Here is a 22,375-nt window from a genome sequence, read left to right as displayed (position 1 = left end):
TTACAAAACAGGATTAATAGTGTACCATTTAAAATTTCTGATACTTGAAGACATCTGTAGATTACATTAAAATACAAACATGGGTTGAGCAAAACATTGGTACTCTACCTCACTGTTTCCAGTTCTGTCCAGCTCCCTGCTATTTTTGCTTCTGTGTCTTTATCTCAATATTTGCCTGTATCCGTTAATTCAAAACAAGTAAAATCAAATAATCAGCATACAAAACACATATATAATTTCTATGAAATAGTAAGTAAAGGGCAAAAAACTGAGGAGGAAATGGCTCATAGAAATGAATAGATATTTCATAAAAGAGGAAATATGAGTTAGCCAGTAAACCTAAGGAAATGCTTGGTATCATTAATCAACAGGGAAATACAAAGTAGGACTACAGTTAGATGGTTTTATACCCCTAAGTTGAGAAGATGGCATTACTAAATGTTGAAGAGAACATGCGGGTCAGTATGGACTGCCTAGTGCTGGTGATACTACATCAGTCCTGAATGTTCACTGGCAGGACTGATGCTGAGGCTGAAGCTCCAATACTTAGGCCACCTGATGTGAAGAACTGACTCACTGGAAAAGACCCTGATGCTGGGAAAGATTGAAGGCAGGAGGAGAAGGGGACGACAGAGGATGAGATGGTTGGATGGCATCACCGACTCGATGGACATGAGTTTGGGCAAGCTCCGGGAGTTGATGATGGACAGAGAAACCTGGCGTGCTGCAGTCCATGGGGTTGCAAAGACTCGGACATGACCAAGCGACTGACCTGAACTGAACTGAGAGCTGGTGAGATTAATATTGCTAAACACACTTTATGGAAAAGAAAAATTGGTGACCTCATGAAAAATTGAAAATACACATATTCCTCAACTCCTAGGCAAATCCTTAAGAGAAATTATGTCACATGTGGAACAAATGCATATGAGAACTTTCATAACAGTAATGTTCATAATGACAAAACAAAAACAGAAAACCTGGGAAGAAAACAAAATGCTCTTGAAAAGAGAATGGATAACTCAATTCATTTATACAATGTGGAATTATTCTGCCTTGAGATGAAAGAACTACAACTATATGCAACATTATGAATTCAGCTTGAAAACATAAAACGGAGTGAAGAAATGAAACACAGTGCTGAAGGATATGTTCATAAGGTATGCTTTCTGAAACTCGAAGGAATGATATGACCCTGATGCTGGGAAACATTGAGGGCAGGAGGAGAAGGGGGTGGCAGATGATGAGATGCTTAGATAACATCACCGACTCAATGGGTATGAGTTTGAGCAAACTCTGGGAGATGGTAAAGGACAGGGGAACCTGGTGTGGTGCAGTCCATGGGATTGCAAAGACTCGGACATGACTTAGAGACTGAACAACAGCAACTACACAGCACAGAATGCTGCTGCTGCTGCTAAGTCGCTTCAGTCGTGTCCGACTGTGCGACCCCATAGATGGCAGCCCACTAGGCTCCTCTGTCCCTGGGATTCTCCAGGCAAGAATACTGGAGTGGGTTGCCATTTCCTTCTCCAGTGCGTGAAAGTGATGTCGCTCAGTTGTGCCCGACTCTTTGCGACCCCATGGACTGCAGCCTACCAGGCTCCTCCGTCCATGGAATTTTCCAGGCAAGAGTACTGGAGTGGGGTGCCATTGCCTTCTCCAAAAGCACAGAATATAGGGTAGCAATTACAGAGGACTGAAGAGTTGAGAGATATGGGTGGAGGGAAGAGCAAATCAGTAAAACATTACCGGTTACTTATATTTAGGTTCTTGAGTTGGATGGCAGATACATGGAGATATTCATTCTGTGCAGTTCAGTTCAGTTGCTCAGTCGGGTTCATTCTATTACTTGCTTTAAATTTAAAGCATGTTACCAATACCATGTTTTATGGCAGTCAGTAGTTAATGTATTTTTTTTAAAAAGCAGTGAAGGCATATTCTGATGTTGGGATTTAAGAGACATGTCATCACTTCTGCCTACTTTCTCACTGTCACTTGAATCCCTAATGTTACTCACCATTTCACTGGAGGGATCTTATTTAAAAATCTTAAATCTCATTAAGCCTGTGTCTGCCATCTGACAAGCCACTCAGTAACAACTTGGATGAATGACAGAATGAATGATTTGAGAAAATAATTCAGGATTTTTCTTAGAAACCACCAAAGATGTAGATTTTTTAAAAAATACTTTTTCATAAGAAATGAGACAGCAAAGCTAGGTTTTTGTTCCATAGGTTTTTGAATGATAATTAACTGTGTATTTGAGGGCAATATTACTGATGTTTGAACTGTTGTACTAATATCACAGAGATTAACAAACATGACAACACATAGTTGATCAGAAAAGGAAAATGTCGTTAAAGATGAAGCTATTCTTGGGCATAACGATTTTAAGAGTTAGAAGGCCCGTGCGATTAGTCCAAGCTTCTCATTTTTGAGTGAAGGAGCTTTGGAATTGAAGAAGTAATTGAGTAACAAAAGAACTTGTTGAGAGCAAAGTTAAGAAAGACCAGAATGATTCATGGTGCTGGTGTTTTCATATTGAAATACTGAATGGTCAATAAAAGAAGCAGTTAAATGTCCTACAAGTGTGTGTGTGTGTGTGTGTGTGTGTGCACGCGGGCGTATGCATAGTCACTCAGTAGTATCCGACCCTTTGTGACCCCATGGACTGTACTCCATGGGATTTCTCAGGCCAGAATATTGGAGTGGGTTGCCATTTCTTCCTCCAGGGGATCTTCCTGACTTAGAGATCAAACCCCACGTCTTCTGTGGCTCTTGTATTGCAGGCGGATTCTTCACCATTGAGCCTCATGGGAAGCCCTAAGTATCCTATAGAAGGCAAGCTAAATATCTTGAGGTTGGATTATATCTATTGAGTGAGGAAGCAGTGTTTTTTATTTGGATTTAGAACGTATCAATTTAGCTCTATACCACATTTATCTTCAGATGCTTGACAAATACTCCTAGAGAAATAACATGTTTTTTTTTTTTTTTTTGCTCATATTTGATTCTCCAAAAAGAGACATTGTGATCTATGATGTACAGATGAATACTGGACTAAAGTGTCAAGAATTAGGCTCTGAACTGAGCTCTGCTACTAAGTAACTGTTGTCATTAATGCTTTAAGTAACTTTTCCAGATCTCGGCCTCCTCACCGGTAAGATGAAGAAGCTGAACCAGATGGAGCTTTGAATGACTGTATTCTTCTTTGGATTTTGAAATATTTATTTATTTGGCTGTGTTGTGTCTTCGTTGTGGCACATGGGGTCTTTGTTGCAACAGGCTGGCTTAGTTGCCGCACAGCATGTAGGATCTTAGTTCCCCCACCAGGGATCAAACCCACATCTGCTGCATTGCAAGGCAGATTCTTAACCCCTGGACCACAGGGAAGTTCCTGTTCTTTGGATTTTGAATACCAAATTTTATCTGTTTTTAAGTGCGGTCATATCATTAAACTATTGGCAAGAAATAATGAGGTAAAGAGAAAATTAATAGGAAATGAACTACTCATAATGCTAAAACATGCTGAAAATAAACTGGGTTTTCTCTTTTTTTTCCTTTCATCGCAGGTATAATACTTCTCCACATCTGCTTCAGGAAGAAAGTGCCTGCCACTCCTGTTGTTTCTACGCAGGTTCATGCCAGCCCAGAACACAGAATCAGGTCAGTTTTAGGACTGTTTTGTCTGTTGACCAAGAAGCCAGGAAGGGCTTTGCTGCATTGTTGTGTTGTAACAAGACCACTGAACTGTGACTCTAAGGGGCTGGGTTTTAATCCATCTTTACCACTGATGATTAGGTGAATGAGGCAAGCCTCCTTTCCTGGATAACTTTGTTTTCTGCACCAAAAAGAAAAGAAAGGAAAAAAGGAAAGAAAAAAAGAGAATGTATTAGAATCAATTATATTTCAGTTTCAATCCTGGCTTTAAAGCATTATACTTTTATTGTAGACACCTACATAGAATAAAATTATGCTTCGCAGCATCATTTCCTTTTTATCCTGGGAAAATCTGGTTGTAAGCACAGGATTTGGAACTCTATTGTTTTGCAGCAACTCTGAGTGACTAGATTGAATAATGAGCTATATTGTGAGGCACTTGGATACTTTCACTACCTAGTTGGCAGGGTTTTAGTATTTTACTTTGCTCTGTTGTTACTGAAAAATTTTAATTTTTATCGTATTTTGTAAACAGCATAAATTGATTTTCTCACAGTTCTGGAGGGTGGAAGGTCAAGATCAGGTTGTCAGTGTGATTGGATACTGGTACAGGCTGTCTTCCTGACCTGCAGATGGTCTCTGTCTAGCTTCGTCCTCACAAGGCAGAGAGAAGGAGAACCAGTTGGAGAGCTTCCTTAACCTCTTCTTATCATTATCGGTTTAGGCCCCCACCCTTATTATCTCATTTAACCTAAATAAGCTACCGAAGACCCTGTCTCCAGGTTTGGTTGTGTTGGGAGTAAAGGCTTCAACATGTGAGTTTTGGTGGGGGACACGTTTCAGTCCATAGTAGCCACCTAGTAGTAAACTTGCTGGATTGTGTGAAATCTGCATCTTCATCTTCTCTAGATATTTCCAAATTGATCTCTAAAGTGGCTGTCATAATTTACACACCCACTAGCAAGTGTGTAGATTATGGGATATATATATATATATATTTTTTTTTTTTTAATGGGATATTCTTTACTAGAACAACTGAAAAATCCCAAATGTAAAGATAGAGGGCATGGTCTTTTCAAATTCCAACTCCTTTTTCCTATTCCACCAGTATCTGGGAAGTCTTCCAAACAGCTGTTTAAACCTTGGCTTCTTCTAGTCAGTTCTTGTGTTTGTAGCTATGGTGCTATATTTTACATGGAAGGTTCCTGGTCCTTCAGTGATGTTCTTCAGTTGTAGAGAGGTTATCTTTTTGACCATGTGAGTTCTCTACTGATTGCAGGTGACTCAGTTCAAATCAGATGCAGAAAGGGGATGTTATCAGACTTGTGGATGTGTCCCAGGGCACACAGAAGGACCCAGGGACAGCTGGGCCGTGCAAAGAGAACCCAGGAAGCAAATGCAGTCAGGTGTCTCTCCAGCAGTATGCCTCTCTTGCACATCCATCTCACTCTCTTTGGGTTTGGCTTTCTTCACGTTTGAACTCTCTCATGGAAGCATGGTCACCATACTGCCCATAATTTATATCTGTTTGCATTTATATCTTGTAATTCAGACTCCCAGAAAAAGGCTTACTCTTAAGCACCTAATCCCAGATACTCCAGAAAAGAAACTCTGATTCCCTGGAAAAGTTGGCACTGGCTGTCTTGCGATCTTTGTTTCTCTGAAAAGGATCTGCCATGTTCTTACTAAAATGTAAATGACTGATAATATGGTATAGTAGTACTCCTTCCAGGTGTATTTGTATTTTAATTGGATCAAATATTAAGCTAAAGCTGTATTTCCAAACTCTGCACAAGTGAAATCTTGGGTTCCGGTATATAAAAATGTTAACCCAGATGCATGAAAATCACTAGGAATTGAAAGACAGTGCTTTACGGTTCAGGGAGTGGAAAAGAAAAATGAGTAACTGTTTGTGTAGTTAGGGGAGGAGAGCAGATAGAGATTAATAGTCAAATATATATATATATATATTTCTAAGGTAGCAGTGTTACAAAGATTGAATATAGCAAGTGAAAGAAAAGCCTTTTCTATTTAACTTTTTGAGAAAAGATTTGAAGATAGGAGAAAGGACCATTTGGTTTAGTCTCACCTCAACTACTAACTATGGTTTGGGATAAGTGACTTATTCTCTGTGTGTGTGCTCGGTTGTGCAACTCTTAGTGACCGCATTGACTGTAGCCCCCAGGCTCCTCTGTCCATGGACTTTTCCAGGCAATGTTTTTACAGCATCATTTCCTTTTTATCCTGGAAAGAATTTCTCAGATGAGAATACTGGAGCAAGTTGCCATTTCCTTCTCTAGGGGATCTTCCCAACCCAGGGATCAAACCCACATCTCTTACATCTCCTGCATTGGCAGGCGGCTTCTTTACTAGTGTGCCGACTGGGAAGCCCCATTCTTCTGTACCTTAATTTACTAAATCCCGGCTCCTTTTCAGCTGTATGACCTTAACTCCTAGACGTCAATTTCTTCATCTTAAAAATGAGAATTGATGATAGTGGGACCTCAGAGTGTTCTTGTGAGGAATTAATCTATGTTATGTGTTCAGAATAGTTTTTGGCACATCAGCAGCAGCAGTGTCAATTTTTGAAATGAGTCAATTAGATTTATGATTGCAGGAGTCCCAGCTAACTTAAAAAAAAAGAATTCTGTGGTCCAAGATCCTCTATTATGACCTCATGTCTTTTTATCAGAGTAAAGACTTAAAAACTTCGGCCATCTACTTGGGTCCTATATTGAGCTAATTTTGGTATTGTCAATAAAAGTTATTTTGAATTCACTATGTCTATTAGTTCTCTTTTTTGCTACATGTATTAATTTGTTAAGGTTGCCACAATAAATTAACACAGACTGAGTGGCTTAAACAGCAGAAATCCATTGTCTCAGAGTCTGGAGGCCAGAAGTCTGCAGTCCAGTTGTCAGCAGGAGTGGTCGCTTCCAAGATGTGCGAGGGAAGGATCTGATCCAGGCCTCTTTCCTTGACCTGTCGATGGCCTCCTTTTCTCCATGTCTCTTCACATCATCTTCCCTCTGTGTGTGTCTGTCTCTGTTCAAATTTCTTCGTTTTGTAAGGTTACCAGTCATATTGGATTAGGGTCCACCCTGTTTGCTGTTGCTGTGTAGTTGCTATGGTATCCAACTCTTTGTGAGCCCATGAACTGTAGCCCACCAGGCTCCTCTGTCCATGGAATTCTCCTAGCGAGAATACTGGAGTGGGTTGCCATTTCCTTCTCCAGGGGATCTTCCCGGCCCAGGGATTGAACTCAGGTCTCCTGTGTCTCCTGCTTGGCAAGCGGATACTTAATGACCTCACTTTAACTTGGTTACTCCTGTAAAGATTGTGTCTCCAAATAAGGTCACATTCTGAGGGGCTGAGAGTTAGGCTTCATTGTTTTGAGCAGACACAGTCCAACAGATTACCCCAAAGCTCAGTGACTTAAAACAACAAGTGTTTATCTCTCAGGTCTTGGGGTGAGTAGTTTCCTGGGTCCTCTGGCTCAGGGTCTCTTGCAGAGCTGCATTCTGCACGTTTGTCCACCAGTGCTGTGGTCTCATCTGAAAGCCCCAGGGGAGGATCTGCCTCCACTTTACTCACAGGGTATTGCTGTGTTCAGTTCTTCATTGGTTGTCTGTCCTAAGGCCCCAGTTCCTCATGTCGGCTGTTTGCCAGCAGCCTACTGGCTCTTGTTGCATGAGCCTTTTGTTTTTTTGTTTGGTTTTGTGATTTAAACTGGCAACCCTTTTGTAATTTAACCCAACTGTAATTTAAAGTGGCGACCCATTGCTTTTCCCCATTCTGTTTCCTAGGAGTGAGTCATTAGGTCCAGTCCACACTTAAGGAGAGAGGGCTTCCCAAGTGGTACTAGTGGGAAAGAATCTGCCTGCCAGTCCCAGAGACACAGGACATGCGGGTTCAATCCCAGGGTCAGGAAGGTCACCTGGAGAACAGAATTTGCAACCCACTCCAGTATTCTTGCCTGGAAGTCCCATGGACAGAGCAGCCTGGTGGGCTACAGTCCATGGGGTTGCAAAGAGTCAGAGTCAGCTGAATGTTTGAGTGCACACGTGCATGTGCGCACACACACATGGACACAAACACATACAGACACTCACATTTACACTCTCTCTCTCTCTCTGTCTCTCAAGGAGAGAGGATTACACAGGGATGTGGATCCCTGGACAGGAGGTCATTGGAAGCCACTTTGAAACTCCCTGCGTAGTACTGATATACAAGAATGAAGAAAGAAGAAAATATGCTAAGTGGAAAGATACATAAATTTTTTAATACTATTAAGGACACTTTAGTCTTAAACTCTAAGCATAAGTTTATCCCCTTTGTGCCATATAGTTTTGTAATAAAAAAGTACTCCCTCACCCTTAAAAAGGAGAAATGTAACTCCTATCATTTCCTTTTTTTTAAAGCAAAAAGGAGTTAATTCTGTTTCCTTTCATAAAATTTGTTATTTTTTTATCCTATGTAGAATTCTTCAAGTGGTATCTGACTGTACGCTTTGCTGAGTTGTTAACCTGCTATTTCTCATAAAATATCCAAAGGCCTACCTTTATTTCCCTAAAATATTTAAGAGTAGGAAGTCATTGTTTATTAAGATTACTTTAATTTTATTAGCTTTTCTGTGGTTACTTTCTGCAACTAGGTTATAAAGTGTGAGAAATTATCCAACATTTGTGAGAATACTTAGTACACCAGATCGGTTAAGGGAAATGCCCACTTATACAGTGTAGTCCCATAGTCATATAAACTTCATTTACCAGCTAGCAGTTCTCAATATTTATGTTGATGGAGAAGTAATTGTAAAGTATTATTATGGATTCATTTTTGTCATCTTTGTTTTGGAAGGCAGTATAGTTGTTTCTCGGAGAAGTCAATGGCACCCCACTCCAGTATTCTTGCCTGGAAAATCCCATGGACAGAGGAGCCTGGTAGGCTGCAGTCCATGAGGTCGCTAAGAGTCGGACATGACTGAATGACTTCACTTTCACTTTTCACTTTCATGCATTGGAGAAGGAAATGGCAACAACCCACTCCAGTGTTCTTGCCTGGAGAATCTCAGGGGCAGAGGAGCCTGGTAGGAGGCCCTCTATGGGGTCGCACAGAGTTGAACACGACTGAAGCGACTTAGCAGCAGCAGCAGCAGCAGCATAGTTGTTTCTGGAAATGAAATTTGACCTAGTTGACTTTATCAGCACTAGTTAATATAAGGTGAGTGTGTATGTGTGTGTGTATGCATGTATTTAGCACATGGAATAACAGTATTTTAGTAAATTTAGTCTAAGAAAATCTCAAATTCATTGAGAAAAGATGGTCTTAACTCCATTAGAGTAGATTGTATTTCTAAAGCATCTGATTACGTGACTGGATTTTATGTTTTTAAATTATAATTATTTGTGAGTTACTATAAATACATATTATTTTGGTTTAGTTATTAGGAATGATGAGACTTTTAAATCTCAGTAGTCTTGGTAGTTGAAGTCCTCTCATTAGTCTGAATTCAGTAGGCTTTCTATGTGATATCCCTTTTTACTTGTTAGTGGGATGTAGTTTAATAGAAACAATACAAAATTTTCAATTTAAAACTTCCTTTTGATCACATAGAATAGACTGGGGAATGAATTTTCATAGTTGAACAAATGGTAATGTTTTTTGCTTAGAAAAGTTCTATTGCATTGATATGTCAAAGAGGAAGTTTTAAACTTAAGCTCTTATGATTTTGCATTATGAGGATGTTGAGCTAAGAGTTTTGTTTATAATTTGCTGCCTTTATGTCTTAAAAATGTCTGAGAATAGATAGATTTATGACCAGATTTTGGGCTTTAGACTAAAAAAATACTGTAGCATTTTTATAGTTTACAAAATTGTTGCCCACTATTGCAAGTCTATAGAATGTATTCTTTCTAGAAATATGTATTAAGAGAGTTTAAGAAGTTCAAGAAAGGGAACTCAAAGCATAATAAAAAGTGCAGATATACTTAATGTGAAACTTACATTATAAGATTTTAAAAGTTTTTTGATCAGAAAAAATAAATTGAAAAGTAAAGTAGCACTACTCATTAGAGTGTTGGGATTTAAAAATTTAATGTAGTTTTTCTTTAAGAAATGATACTTGAAGTTTGGAACTTAGAAATACGAATCATTTTAAGCATGCTTTAACACATGATGTGAAGCTGTTCTCTTTTTTTTCTTAGACTTTTGGTTTGTTGTCTATGCCTACATCAGTTTCTATGACTATATCAATTGAGTTTATTTTGATCCTGAATATCCCTTATTTAGCTCCTGTTTTGAGGTCAAATTATGCATGTCTTTATTGACAGTATGATTAAAAAAATTGTATGAAATATCGAAAGCAGATATGAGAGCAAAACTGCAGTGTGTATTATGTAATTTCTCTTCTTGTGTCCTCATCTGTTAGATGAGTTTCTAGTCTTGCCTAGAGAATTCCATGAACAGAGGAGCCTGGGGCTACAGTCCATGGAGTTGCAAAGAGTCTAAGGGACTAACACTTTCACTTTTGTAAGGGTTAAATGAGATGATACTAAAGTGCTTACTATTGTGCCTGGCACATAGTAAGTAAAAGCTAAATTCATAGTAGTTGCCATTTCTTGGTACAAGCATTGGCCTTAAGTTATTTTTACTTATGTTTTTGAAGGTTAGAATACAAGCAAAATGATGTCTTGTTAATGGTAATATAGAACCCTTAGTATTCAGTTGATTATGTAGTTTATTAGCATATAGAATTTATTTTTGAGAAGTAGAATAGAGTTTACATAAATGGCTGTGAGTTTTGAGCCATCACTAAAATTAATGACTTGAAAGAGGGAGAAAAAAGGTCATGGAGGAGGGGGATGTGTCATTTTTGCTGGAGGTCTAAGGAGAGATTTTGTAGTCACTAAATACATATATATATGTGTGTATAATATATATATATAAATATATATACATATATTTTTTTTTCCACAAAATTGGGAACACTAGGATGTCAACTTCATTTTCATTTTCTTTTTAAACTTTAACTATTAGCCACTCTGTTCTTTGTTTTGTTTTGACCTGGGCGAAAGGAGTAGGAGAAGGTTTGCCTGTTTTTTTTCTAGTCTTACAGAGGACATAATCCTGTTGGTCTTGTGTTCCACCTCAGTTGTTGTTGTTGTTGTTGTTTTTAATTTTTTGCAGAATCATTTTGAGTTTTTAAATAAATACTAGGATGTTTCAGTTCTTTCGCCTTCCAGATTGCTGAAATTATTTGTAATAGTGTTCTCTCTTCCTTCCACCTTCCTTCCTTCCTTTTCCTTGATTCCATCGAGGTAGTTTTTGACCTCTCATTTGGCTGTTCTGTTTGGTCGTAACGCATGTTTTGTAGGAAGCACATTCTGTGTTGTGTGTTCATGGTGCAAGAACTATTTTTCTCTCTATAGTATCGCTAGCTTTTTCTTAGCTGTATAATTGTCTAACCCCAACCCCCTCCTCCCCCACAATGAATTTTTGTAGTTACTTCTGAACCAGTCAAAATCTGTACTTTATGAGAGCAGAGTTAGTAGTTGGTTTATTTTTTTAAATATTTTATAATTAAAACAATCTAAAAATTTTTGCCTTCCTCTAACAAAAGTAGATTATCTTGTGTTTTGCTGTATCTGGGTGAGCATTCAGGAAAAGAAGGGCTTCCTTTTGTGGTCAGAGGTTGTTGAAGGAATGCTTTTATAAAAGCTTTTATCTGAAGACAAACTGTATCCCCCATGAAAGAATAACCCTTAGTTTATTGTACAGAGGCCCTACTAAAGAGATTATGTGCTTTTTAAATGTGAACTTATCCTTATCTCCCCTGGTTTTTTTAGGGTTTTTTTTTTTAAGGTTTTTTTTTTTTTTTTAATATGAACCATTTTTAAAAGTCTTTATTGAATTTGTTACAATATTGCTTCTGTTTTACGTTTTGGTTTTTTGGCTGGAAGGCATGTGGGATCTTAGCTCACTGACCAGCGGTTGAACCTGCACACCCTGCGTTGGAAGGAGTCCTAACCACTGGACTGCCAAGGAGGTCCCTCCCCTGGTTTTTGAATCATACATTTTGATGTTTTTCATTTCGTAAGCCTGCTAAAAATGGCCTTGTTCAAGGAACTCAGTTTTATACATCACAGGTATATGAAATACATCCCCTTCCCTGAATAATAATCAAAATAATAACAACATTGACTGTTTCTGAGGGGTTTTGCATATATGACATCATTTATTCTTTGTAACACTCCTGTGAGTTGGCTTCTATTATTATACTAATTTTATAGGTTAGAAACAAGCAGGAGAAGTAGTTTGCCAAAGGCCACAGGATTAGGAAATGGCACAACCAGGATTTAAATGTAGGAGTGGTTGATGACACCAGGGCTCAGACTCACCTGCTCTTTTATCCTGCCTCTCTTAAACATGAAGAAAGACATCATTCCGTTCTTTTCTCTAGAAGAGTGTGAAGCATTCTTATAATAATTCAAATTTGTATTTGAAGATAGTAGCCTGTGAATGTTCATTATATCAACCATAGGCCTCAAATATTCTATTGCTGAGAAAAGTAAGAAAATACATATCAATAAATGTTTGGATCAGAACAATTTGTTCTGTCTTCTCGGTGACCTTGTATAAACTTAATATTCTATTTGGGGAAAGAATCTATTGATTTTTAAGTAATTGAATCCTAGGCTTTGCTGTGACCTAACCATATTTTTGATATTTAGTATGCTAATTTTACTTAGTGATTTCCTTTGCACATTTTGTACCTACATAGAAGTCCATATTTATCTTTTTATTTTTTTTAAGATTATGTAGAGAACAAGTATCCAGTATCAGATACTATAGAACTCAAGTACAGGAAGGGCAGCCACGCTTCCAGGAAACTGGAATTTTTTTGGTTATTTATTCACCATTTCTTTTTCCGAAATTGCTTATACTCTTTGTTTTTGTGTCTCTCTTCCAAATGGTTTATTCTGTTTTCTTAACATGCAGTGGTCAGTTGTGGGTGTGAGGTTCAGCAAGCTCTCGGCCCCCACAGCTAATTATCCTGGTTCTCATATTCTAAATTCTAACTTGCTAAGAGAGAGGACTCATTTGTCTCACGTTATGAATGATGTCCAACACCCGTACAGTCTTTGGAACAACCCAGCTATGTGTTCACAATAGCATTGCCTTTGCAGTGAGTGGGGAAAGGGCAGATACTCCAAGGGCTTGTGTGTAGGAAGAAAATAAATATCTTTAGTAACTGAAGCAATCCTTTTTTTTTGAGATTTTAGTTACACGAAAACATTTTTGAGATTTTAGTTACATTTCAAGGTTATTGATTTGAGTTAGTTCCTTGCTTTTTCTTTGTAAGTGTAAGGACTTTGTGGCAAACTTATTTCCCACAGTTAATAGTTTATGAGTCTGGAATGGGGAGTTTTAAGTCTCATTTAATAGTGGAAAATAGTCTGTTAATTAAATGGATTTTTCATATCTTTCACAAGTCATATCTTGTAGCTTAATTTTAAAGAAGCATAAAATTTAAACAGTGTTCTCTTTGACCTGTAGTCCACCAAAAAAAAAAAAAAAAACAGTGGCCTTAGCCATTCTTTTTTACATTTTCTTTCAGTTTATTATACTTCCTTCTGTATGATTTGCCTAAGAGCAGGACTTTTAAGAGTGGTTGAACCTTTTAAGAATAAGAAAGTATCTACCACAGAATTAACAGAAAGGTGAAGAACGTATATGAGATTGTGTAATGTATATGCAAATAATTCACAGATTTTAATTAGAAATATATAGTTCGATCCTTTACCCATTTGTTTACCTTGGTATATGATGTTCTCATTGTGACAGTAAACTCCATGGTTTAAGAAAAGATTTGTACAGTACAACCATAATTTTTCATCTTTAGTAACAACAGAAAATCACATAGTTTTATGCTTAAAGTATTACTATAAAATACATTTGTTTTAATTTTTTTAGTTGTTGTTTTGGCTACATCAGATGGGGTATTCTTAACCATTGGACCACCAAGGAAGTCTGTTTTTAGAGGAGAAAGAAAGCATTATAATTTTGTATATCCTTCTCACAATCTGGCTGGAGTAGTAAACCAGTCTAATATTTAGCAGTTAGCCCTTTGTAGATCAGCGGAAAGTTTCTTCAGTTCAGTTCAGTTCAGTCGCTCAGTTGTGTCCGACTCTTTGCGACCCCATGAATCACAGCACGCCAGGCCTCCCTGTCCATCACCAACTCCCGGAGTTCACCCAGACTCACGTCCATCGAGTCAGTGATGCCATCCAGCCATCTCATCCTCTGTCATCCCCTTCTCCTCCTGCCCCCAATCCCTCCCAGCATCAGAGTCTTTTCCAATGAGTCAACTCTTCACATGAGGTGGCCAAAGTACTGGAGTTTCAACTTGAGCATCATTCCTTCCAAAGAAATCCCAGGGCTGATCTCTTTCAGAATGGACTGGTTGGATCTCCTTGCAGTCCAAGGGACTCTCAAGAGTCTTCTCCAACACCACAGTTCAAAAGCATCAATTCTTTGGCGCTCAGCTTTCTTCACAGTCCAACTCTCACATCCATACTTCTGGTCTAACAAAAATACTAGAAATCTAAAAGCAAGTGGAGACTGTCCAGTGGTTTTATGTCCCTCCTTTTAAACTGAACTTTGAGTTTTGAAAATTTCCAGCATACAGAAAAGCTCGATGAATGAGTGCAGTGTACATCCAAATACCTTTAACCTTAATTCAGCAATTACCAGTGTTTTGCCACTTGTGTTCTCATTGTGTTTGTATATATTTCACAGAGGAGTGAGGCATCACTGAACCCTTTGAAAGTAATTTGGACCATTATGATGCTTCACACTTGTAAACACTTCAGCATGCACCTCCTAGAAATAAGGACATTCTTCTCTCTGACTACTGTATCATTATCATATATTAGAAAATAATAGTCATCCCATACTGTCATGTTTAAATCTAGTCCATATCCAAATTTTCCAACCATCCCCAAGATATCTTTTATACCTTTTTTCAAACAACAGATTGGTTTGATCTACACCTTACATTTGTTTATGTCTTTTTGTTCTTTTAAAAATCTGGATTGGTTTCTCTTATCCTTTTTCTCTGTTTTTTTTTTTTTTTTTAATGATAGTGACCTTTTGAAGAGAGTCCAGAACAAATTTCTTATAGAAATCTACCTTCTGCATTTGTTTCTTCTTTGTGATATTGGAAAATATTCCTGTCACAGGAGTATGAAGCTGCACAAGATACATAAGAACAATCTCCAGGGGAATTAAATAGTGACTGGAAGTAGTTATTACTGGGTTGAAGTTAGTAAATGAGAATAATTAAGAAAGGTTTTTTCAGGTTAATGGAGCAGAAGTTGGGAAAAGAAAGATGTTAAAGGGAATGCATATGGCACTGAGGTAAGGGTTGGTGTCAGATGGTTACTTGATAAACAGAGAGGAGAGGGTTAGGGAATCACAGTCCCCAGCTCCTAGAGGGTTAGGTGTTCAATTCTGTGTTGAGTGGTTGAACAAACTAAGAAGTCTTTTCCGCGAAGTGAACCCAGGTCAGCTTAACTGCAGTTGGAAAAGCAAAGAGAGTTGTGTGTGTCAGACCTTTTCTATGTTACGAGGTTTTCCGTGAAAGTACAGATGTCATATTAATGTGTGCTGCATCTTACAAACTTTCTGGGGGGAAATTTGGAGCCATGATTTTATACTTTGTCTACCAGTTCAGTTCAGTCACTCAGTCATGTCTGACTCTTGGCGACCCTATAGGCTACAGCACACCGGGCTTCCCTGTCCATCACCAACTCCCGGAGTTGTCTATATCTCTTGTATTCTCTCTGTATTAGGATAGTTGTCTAGGTCCTGAAGTGGGAAGTACCAGGTACTGTAGCGACAAAAGTTTCAGAATTAGAAATCCTAGGTTGAGATCTTGTTTACCACGTTGTGGCTGAGCAGCCTGGTTTGAGTACTTGGCCTCTGTTTCCTCCTTTGTGATGATGCAGCAGCACAGGGTGAGGGAAAGAACAGAAGCTTTGGAGTTAGGCAGACGTGTTTCTCAAGCAGCCTCCTTCTTCTGGTTACTACCATGTGACTTTGGGCTACTTCTCTTATTCTCAGTGTTCTCTTCAGTAGAAATGGGATTAATATATCAATTCCATATGATGATTCTTAGAATTAAAGAGATATTCATATAAAATGCTGAATGTGGAGCCGTAAGTACTTACACATGTTACTCTTCTTCGCAAAGAATTGTTGCAAGGATCCTGTTAAATGGTTAAATGAATGTGAACTGTCTTTGTTCAGCATTAAGTCCTACACAGGAAACTTAGCTGGTGCCTAGGAAATAGAATGCAGATATAGCATTTAGTTATTTTTGCTGCTTTTTACATTGATGAAATCTCTGCCATGATGATTTCCTAGGAAATATTCTGTACATGCTATAAAATAACATTAAAGGAATCTGCTTTTTAAGAAAGTAGAATAAGTGTAAACATTTTATAATAATTTGTGCTGGTGTATATCTAAAATGATTCACTCATCTGTCAGGGCTCTGAGCTAAAATCAGTAGGGCTAGGTGAGTTATTTGTAGCCTGAATGCTTTGGCTTTTGATGTAGGCTTTCAGGAAGTTGTTTTATTTTCAAAGTTTTTTTTTTTTTTTTTTTAATGAAAGAATAAAAATAAGCTAATTAAAGCTTTGCAGTTTGAAGGTAGAAAAAATAATATCTCACTCAGAGTTAAGGACTGGTAATCTGTTAGCCAACTGGAATATTTATTTTTGATAAGTTAAAACATGGTGTAAGCAGCAACTGCTAAGAGCATCCAGCATTAGCATTACAGATTGGTAAGGACTTCAATAAGAATCTGATTATCTTTTCATCAAAAGGCTAAGATGACTTTCCCTTCCCCCATTATTTATAAAATGAAAAGAGGTACCCAAACTGCCTTTGTGAGCACAAAGACCTCAGAGGATATTTCCCAGTGGATATAAGATAGATCAAACATTTCAGTGCTTAGATGTCATTTAATTCTTTAAGCAATATGTATGGAGAGTAAGTTAAACAACTTTGTTCCAAATAATAGTTCTTGCTATACTATTGGCCATATATTTACATGCTTGTGAGCTTAGTCGTGTCCTATTCTTTGCGACCCCATGGACTGTAAACCACCAGCCTCCTCTGTCCATGATTCTCCAGGCAAGAATATTGGAGTGGGTTGCCATTTCCTTCTTCAGGGAATCTTCCTGACCCAGGGATCAAACTCCTCCTGCATATCCTGCATTGGTAGGTGGATTCTTTACTGCTGCACCACCTGGGAAGCCCTTATTTACGTAAGAAAATATGTAAATAGAAATCCAAGCAAAAGAGCCCATCTGTCAACTGAATTGACCTTTGATATTAACTCTGTCTCTTTTTCCTCCCTACCTTCCTCACTCCCACACCCATAACAAACACACACATGTGAGTGCATGCACAGTTAAGATTTTTAAATTAAAGTTTGAAGGACAGATGTTACTTGTTATTAAAAGGCTAAATGTGGTAATTAAAACATTTTTTTGTGGGGACAGGAGACCATGCTGGGACCTACTAAATCCTCAGTACTTCTATTTAGTTTGTTTTCTTCCTTCTTGATTTTGGTTTTACTGCCTTAAAGAACAGGTTCATAAAAATGTTCCAGTTCTCGGAAAAAATGATAATTTCTATAAACTGGAAAAGAGCTTTAAGAAGTAAGATTTTTGCCCTGGAGGAGTTAAATGGTGTAGTGAACTCTTTAATGTATATTTTTCATCTGTTGTATTTTATATGCTTAGTACAAAATTATAAGAAATGTTTATATTTATACAATAAAATGTTTTTATTGTACAGCTTTAAGTGCAACATGAAAGTTAACTTGAATCTGTTACTGACATCTGAAATCTACAGTATGGATACCAAAGTGGGCTCCTAGAATCTAACTATAAATATATATTTTATAGTTTTTGTATATAATATGCATATATGTTATATATGTATACGTTATATGTGTAGTTTTATATAGTATACGGTTCTATCTTGATGCCTTGAACTGAAATGAAAAGAGTCTGTAAAATGAAAGCACTAGAAACATGATTCCATGTTTCCTCATGTTTACTTTTCAGTACTCATATGTTATACTTTGATTATGAATAATACTGCCCACGAGTAACCCCTGATAATGTCAGCTGTTTATAAAGACCACAGAATTTCATAAAGGAATTATTCCACTAGGAGCAATTAAGAAAGCTAGTTAATTCTCAAAAGGTAGACATCTTACTATGAGACCAGTCTATGTTTCACCTTGAAATCTTGGAGAGCAAACTTTTTCTTCTCCCTTTCTTTTCATTACTGTCTCTACTTTTCCTTCCTCACTTTTCAGTACTCGACCCTCCCTCTCTTCCATTCCTTACCTTTTCTTTTCATTCGTTCCTTTTAGAGATCTCTTTTCCCAGAGGTTCCATCTTGTGTTTGTGTAAAATAGACACTGAATATATTGTTCAATAGCAGTTTCTTTAAGATTGGGTCCAAGAAGGCTCTTGCAGCTGTTTCATGACCAAGGTTTTTTTTTTTTTTTAAAGTGTATTCCTTATCTTTGGTTTATCTGATGTTTTCTCTTGATAAGATTCTGGTTATGCATTCCTGGATGGAATATTACATAAAGGATTGTGTCTTTCTTAGCACATCTTATCTGGAGGTACACAGTATCCATCTGCTGTTCACTTGTGATATAAAATTGACCACCTGTTTCCTTGTCTGATTTCTCCAATGTGTTACTGTAGTAACTAATATAGCGATTGGTGAGGAGATACTTTAAGACAAATAAAATATCCTACTCTTCATCAAAACTTCATCCACTATATGTAGGATCCATTGATGAAAGCTCTCTTGAACCGATCTTGTCTATTATGGTTCTAAAATTATTTTTTTCAAATTCCAACACTCCTATTTTTATCAGCCGTTACTTAACATCCTACTGTAATAAGAGCCCTTTTGTTTATCTATCTCTATTGTTTTATTTATTGTTGAACTCATGGATACCTGTTTTTTCTTTTCTGACAACAATTTATTACTGTCCTTAAATATTTCAGTCCTCAAATTACCTCACATCTCACCAGTGGGACCCTCTTTTATCATGCTATCCAGAGTCAAAACATTACATAGAAAACACTCAAAAATTCCAACTATTGCTTTCATTTGATAGCTTCGGTGGAAATTGTTTTATTAATTCAGTATATTCATTTTCAGTTTATCAAGAGGCCATGATTAATTTGAAAGAATGAGTGGAGATCACGAAAGCCCTGGGATTTTTTTCATTTCATTTTCGTTTAAAGCTCACATTTGGCTTCTTTTTTCACTGAGGATAACAGTGGTGGGACTCATGACAAGACGGAAAGCTTGCAGGCAAGAAGTGGATGAAGAGGAATGGATTGCTCACAGGGCAGTATCGCTGCATGGATGTACATTCACTGTTTCCCTCTACCCATTTCTGTGAACTTGTCTAAATGGACTAAGTGTTACCTTTTGTTTGTATTTTGTATTTCTTGTCGTTTTTGTCTTTCTGTTTTGCTTTAGTTTATGATGTTTTTCATCCCTCTTGTAAAATCAGAACTTGTCCACAAAAAGATGATTTTTTTATACTACCCAGCATTATGATATTTTTATAATTAATACCTTACCCTTAAATATATGACAAGCCTCTACTTTTGTGAATTAGAAATGTAATTTCAAGCAAATGTAATTTCAAGATTGTTTACTATGAAACAGATTCTTTAGTAGTTTTTGGAAAATAGTAGCATTCCTGATTAGAAAATAGCATATTAAGTGATTGGTTTTGTGCTGCTTGCCAAAAGCATGTAAAACCTTTTCTCCTAATTCTTGTTAATTGAGATTAGCACACATGAAAATTATACAGTTTTGATTATTAAAAATTTAATACATATATTTTTCTTGGGAGTCCCATTTTTAAACAAGTTTAAAGAGAGGGTTGTCCATGTCGAAATAGAAACAAAGTAAAAATAGCCAACTCAGGACTTCAAGCCTACAGTGAACTTGGCTTTTATTTCCATGCAGTATTTCTGAGTTTAGCTTGTGTTGAATGCCAGGTTCTTTCTGTAAAAACAAAAATGCCTTTCTTTGGATTATTTATAAGCTTCGTTTTTAGTATGGCCAGTGGAGTTCATGGCCATAAACATTAGTATTGGCTATATACCTTGAAGGCAGTACTGTATCAATTTATATTAACCTAAAATTTTTGTTGTGATAAGCATGAGGTCTAATTAAATTCTGTATTTCAGGAAAAATATTGAATCTTATATGCTTTAATATTTTTAAATTATGAAGTGCATAACCTAAAATTTGATATTTTAACTACTTTTAAGTGTACAGTTTACATTATATATATTCCAGATGTGTAACCATCACCACTATCCATTTCCAGAACTTTCATCATTCCCCATTCTCCTTTCTCTTGGCCCCTGGTAACCTCTATTTCTGTCTCTATGAATGTCTATATTCCAGATATTTTATGTAAGTGAGATCTTAGGAAATTTGTCCTGTTTGTGTCTGACATTTCACGTAATGTGTTTCCAAGCTTCAATCCATGTTGTAGCGTGTAGCAGAACCTTATTCCTTTTTATGGGTCAATAATATTCCACTGTTATGTATATTCCACTTTTTGTATATTCATTAACCTATTGATGGACATTTTGGTTATTTCTACGTTTTGCTGTTGTGAAATCTGCTGCTGTAAACATTGGTGTATAAGTACCTGTTAGAACCTCTGCTTTCAGTTTTGGATACACACACAATGCACACACACCTACTCACCCCAGGAGTGGAATTGCTGAGTCGTGTGGTAACTCTATGGTTAAATTTTTGAGGAACTGCCATATTGTCTTCCACAGTGGCTGAATTATTTTACAGTATCACTGGCACTATGCAAGAATTCTAATTTCTTACATCTTTGCTAAAACTTGTTATTTTTTGATAACAGCCATCCTAGTGGATGTGAAGTATTATCTCATCATGGTTTTGATGGACATTTTCTTGATGACTGTTGATTTTGAACATTTTTTTCATGAGTTTATTGACTGTATGTCTTCTTTGGTAAAATGGCTCAGTCTTATTTTTTATTGGGTTGTCTTCTTGATCTTCTTTTTGTATTCTGGTCATTAAACCTTAATCACAGATAGGATTTGCAGGTATTTTCTCCTTTCTGGGAGTTATTTTCACTCTTTAGATGGTGCCCTTTCATTCTGAGGAAGCCCAATTTATCTGTTTTTCCAGTTCTGGTATCATATTTGAGAAACTGTAGCTAAATCCAAGGCCATGAAAAGTTGCTCTTATGTTTTCTTGTAAGAGTTTTATAGTTTTAGCTTTCTGATGAGGTATGTGATCCATCTTAAGTTTATTCTTATATGTGGCGTAACATATATAAGTGAAGTCCAAAAAAAATGAAGTTTTTTTTTTCATGTGGATTTCCAGTTTTCCCATTACCTTTTTTTTTGTTTGTTTTTAAAGTTCTTTCTCTATTGAATGGTCTTGACTCCCTTGTGGAAAATCAACTGGACATATATGTGAGGGTTTATTTTTGCACACTCTCTGCTATTCCACTGGTCTTTATGTCCATACTCATGCCTGAACAAGGTTATTTTGATTACTGTGTTAAGTATTTTGTTTTTAATATTGACTAATTTATTATTCTTAATGTGTGCCTTTTAAACTATTTCTACTATATCTTTAGATTTTGCATTTAATAATTTCATTTAGTTGACAGTACTCCAAAAAGAACTGTAAATATCAACTTTATAATGAGTTCTCTTGAACTTAAAATACTAGAAAAATTAATATTAAAGTAAGCAGTCGGGGTTTTTTAATTGATATTGCACTTTCTTTGGAAATTCAAGGGAAAAGTATAAAGACAAAAAATGAAATGTTAATTGTACTTGCTCACAGAAAGAATAAAAAAATGAGAAAGACCAATTATTCATATAATCTATTAACTGATTCTTTAATTTTTTGTTAAATGTCACTTTTATCTTAGTTCTGGAAATAATCTACCTAATGAAGTGCTTTAGGAATTTCATAAAAGAAAATACTGGTATTTTGCAAGATAGATTTTTAATAAGGACCTGGTAATGACTTAATCGTTAAGCTAGGTCTGAATGACTGTTTATTAGGCTTTTCTTTAATGTTACAAATATCCAACCTAATTTTAGTCCTTTCAAACTGCAAAAATGATGAGAAAACTTGAACATCAGCTCTTATTTTCCTTTTCTGTTGAGATACAGACTTTATTTTCATCACTTTTTTCAGAGTAAGTTTGAATATTGAATAATATGTTCCGCAATATTTCAACTATGCTGCTGCTGCTAAGTCGCTTTAGTCATGTCCGACTCTGTGCGACCCCAGAGACGGCAGCCCACCAGGCTCCCCCGTCCCTGGGATTCTCCAGGCAAGAACATTGGAGTGGGTTGCCATTTCCTTCTCCAATGCATGAAAGTGAAAAGTGAAAGTGAAGTCGCTCAGTCGTGTCCAACTCTTCACGACCCTGTGGAATGTAGCCTACCAGGCTCCTCTGTCCATGGGATTCTCCAGGCAAGAGTACTGGAGTGGGGTGCCATTGCCTTCTCCAATTCAACTATGGTCCTTAAAATAGAGGTTCTTGTCCTTAATTTAAAGCCCAGTATTCTTG

At 36.9% G+C, this 22,375-nt stretch overlaps 1 protein-coding gene across 6 annotated transcripts in view; it reads left to right on the top strand.

Annotated features, from left to right (window-relative positions):
• The window catches only part of WDFY3 (WD repeat and FYVE domain containing 3), a 283,089-nt gene that overhangs the window by 24,129 nt on the left and 236,585 nt on the right, over nucleotides 1-22,375 (top strand). For all 6 annotated transcript variants that reach the window (XM_070372638.1, XM_070372639.1, XM_070372635.1 and 3 more), the window contains exon 2: nucleotides 3,576-3,669. The gene's annotated coding sequence lies outside the window, so the exon portion shown is untranslated. The remainder of the gene's footprint in view (nucleotides 1-3,575; nucleotides 3,670-22,375) is intronic.

Source organism: Bos mutus, chromosome 6 (genome assembly GCF_027580195.1).
Source record: "Bos mutus isolate GX-2022 chromosome 6, NWIPB_WYAK_1.1, whole genome shotgun sequence".
Lineage (NCBI taxonomy): Eukaryota > Metazoa > Chordata > Mammalia > Artiodactyla > Bovidae > Bos > Bos mutus.
The sequence above is the reverse complement of the archived record's forward strand: the minus strand, read 5'-3'. Positions and strand labels throughout refer to the sequence as shown.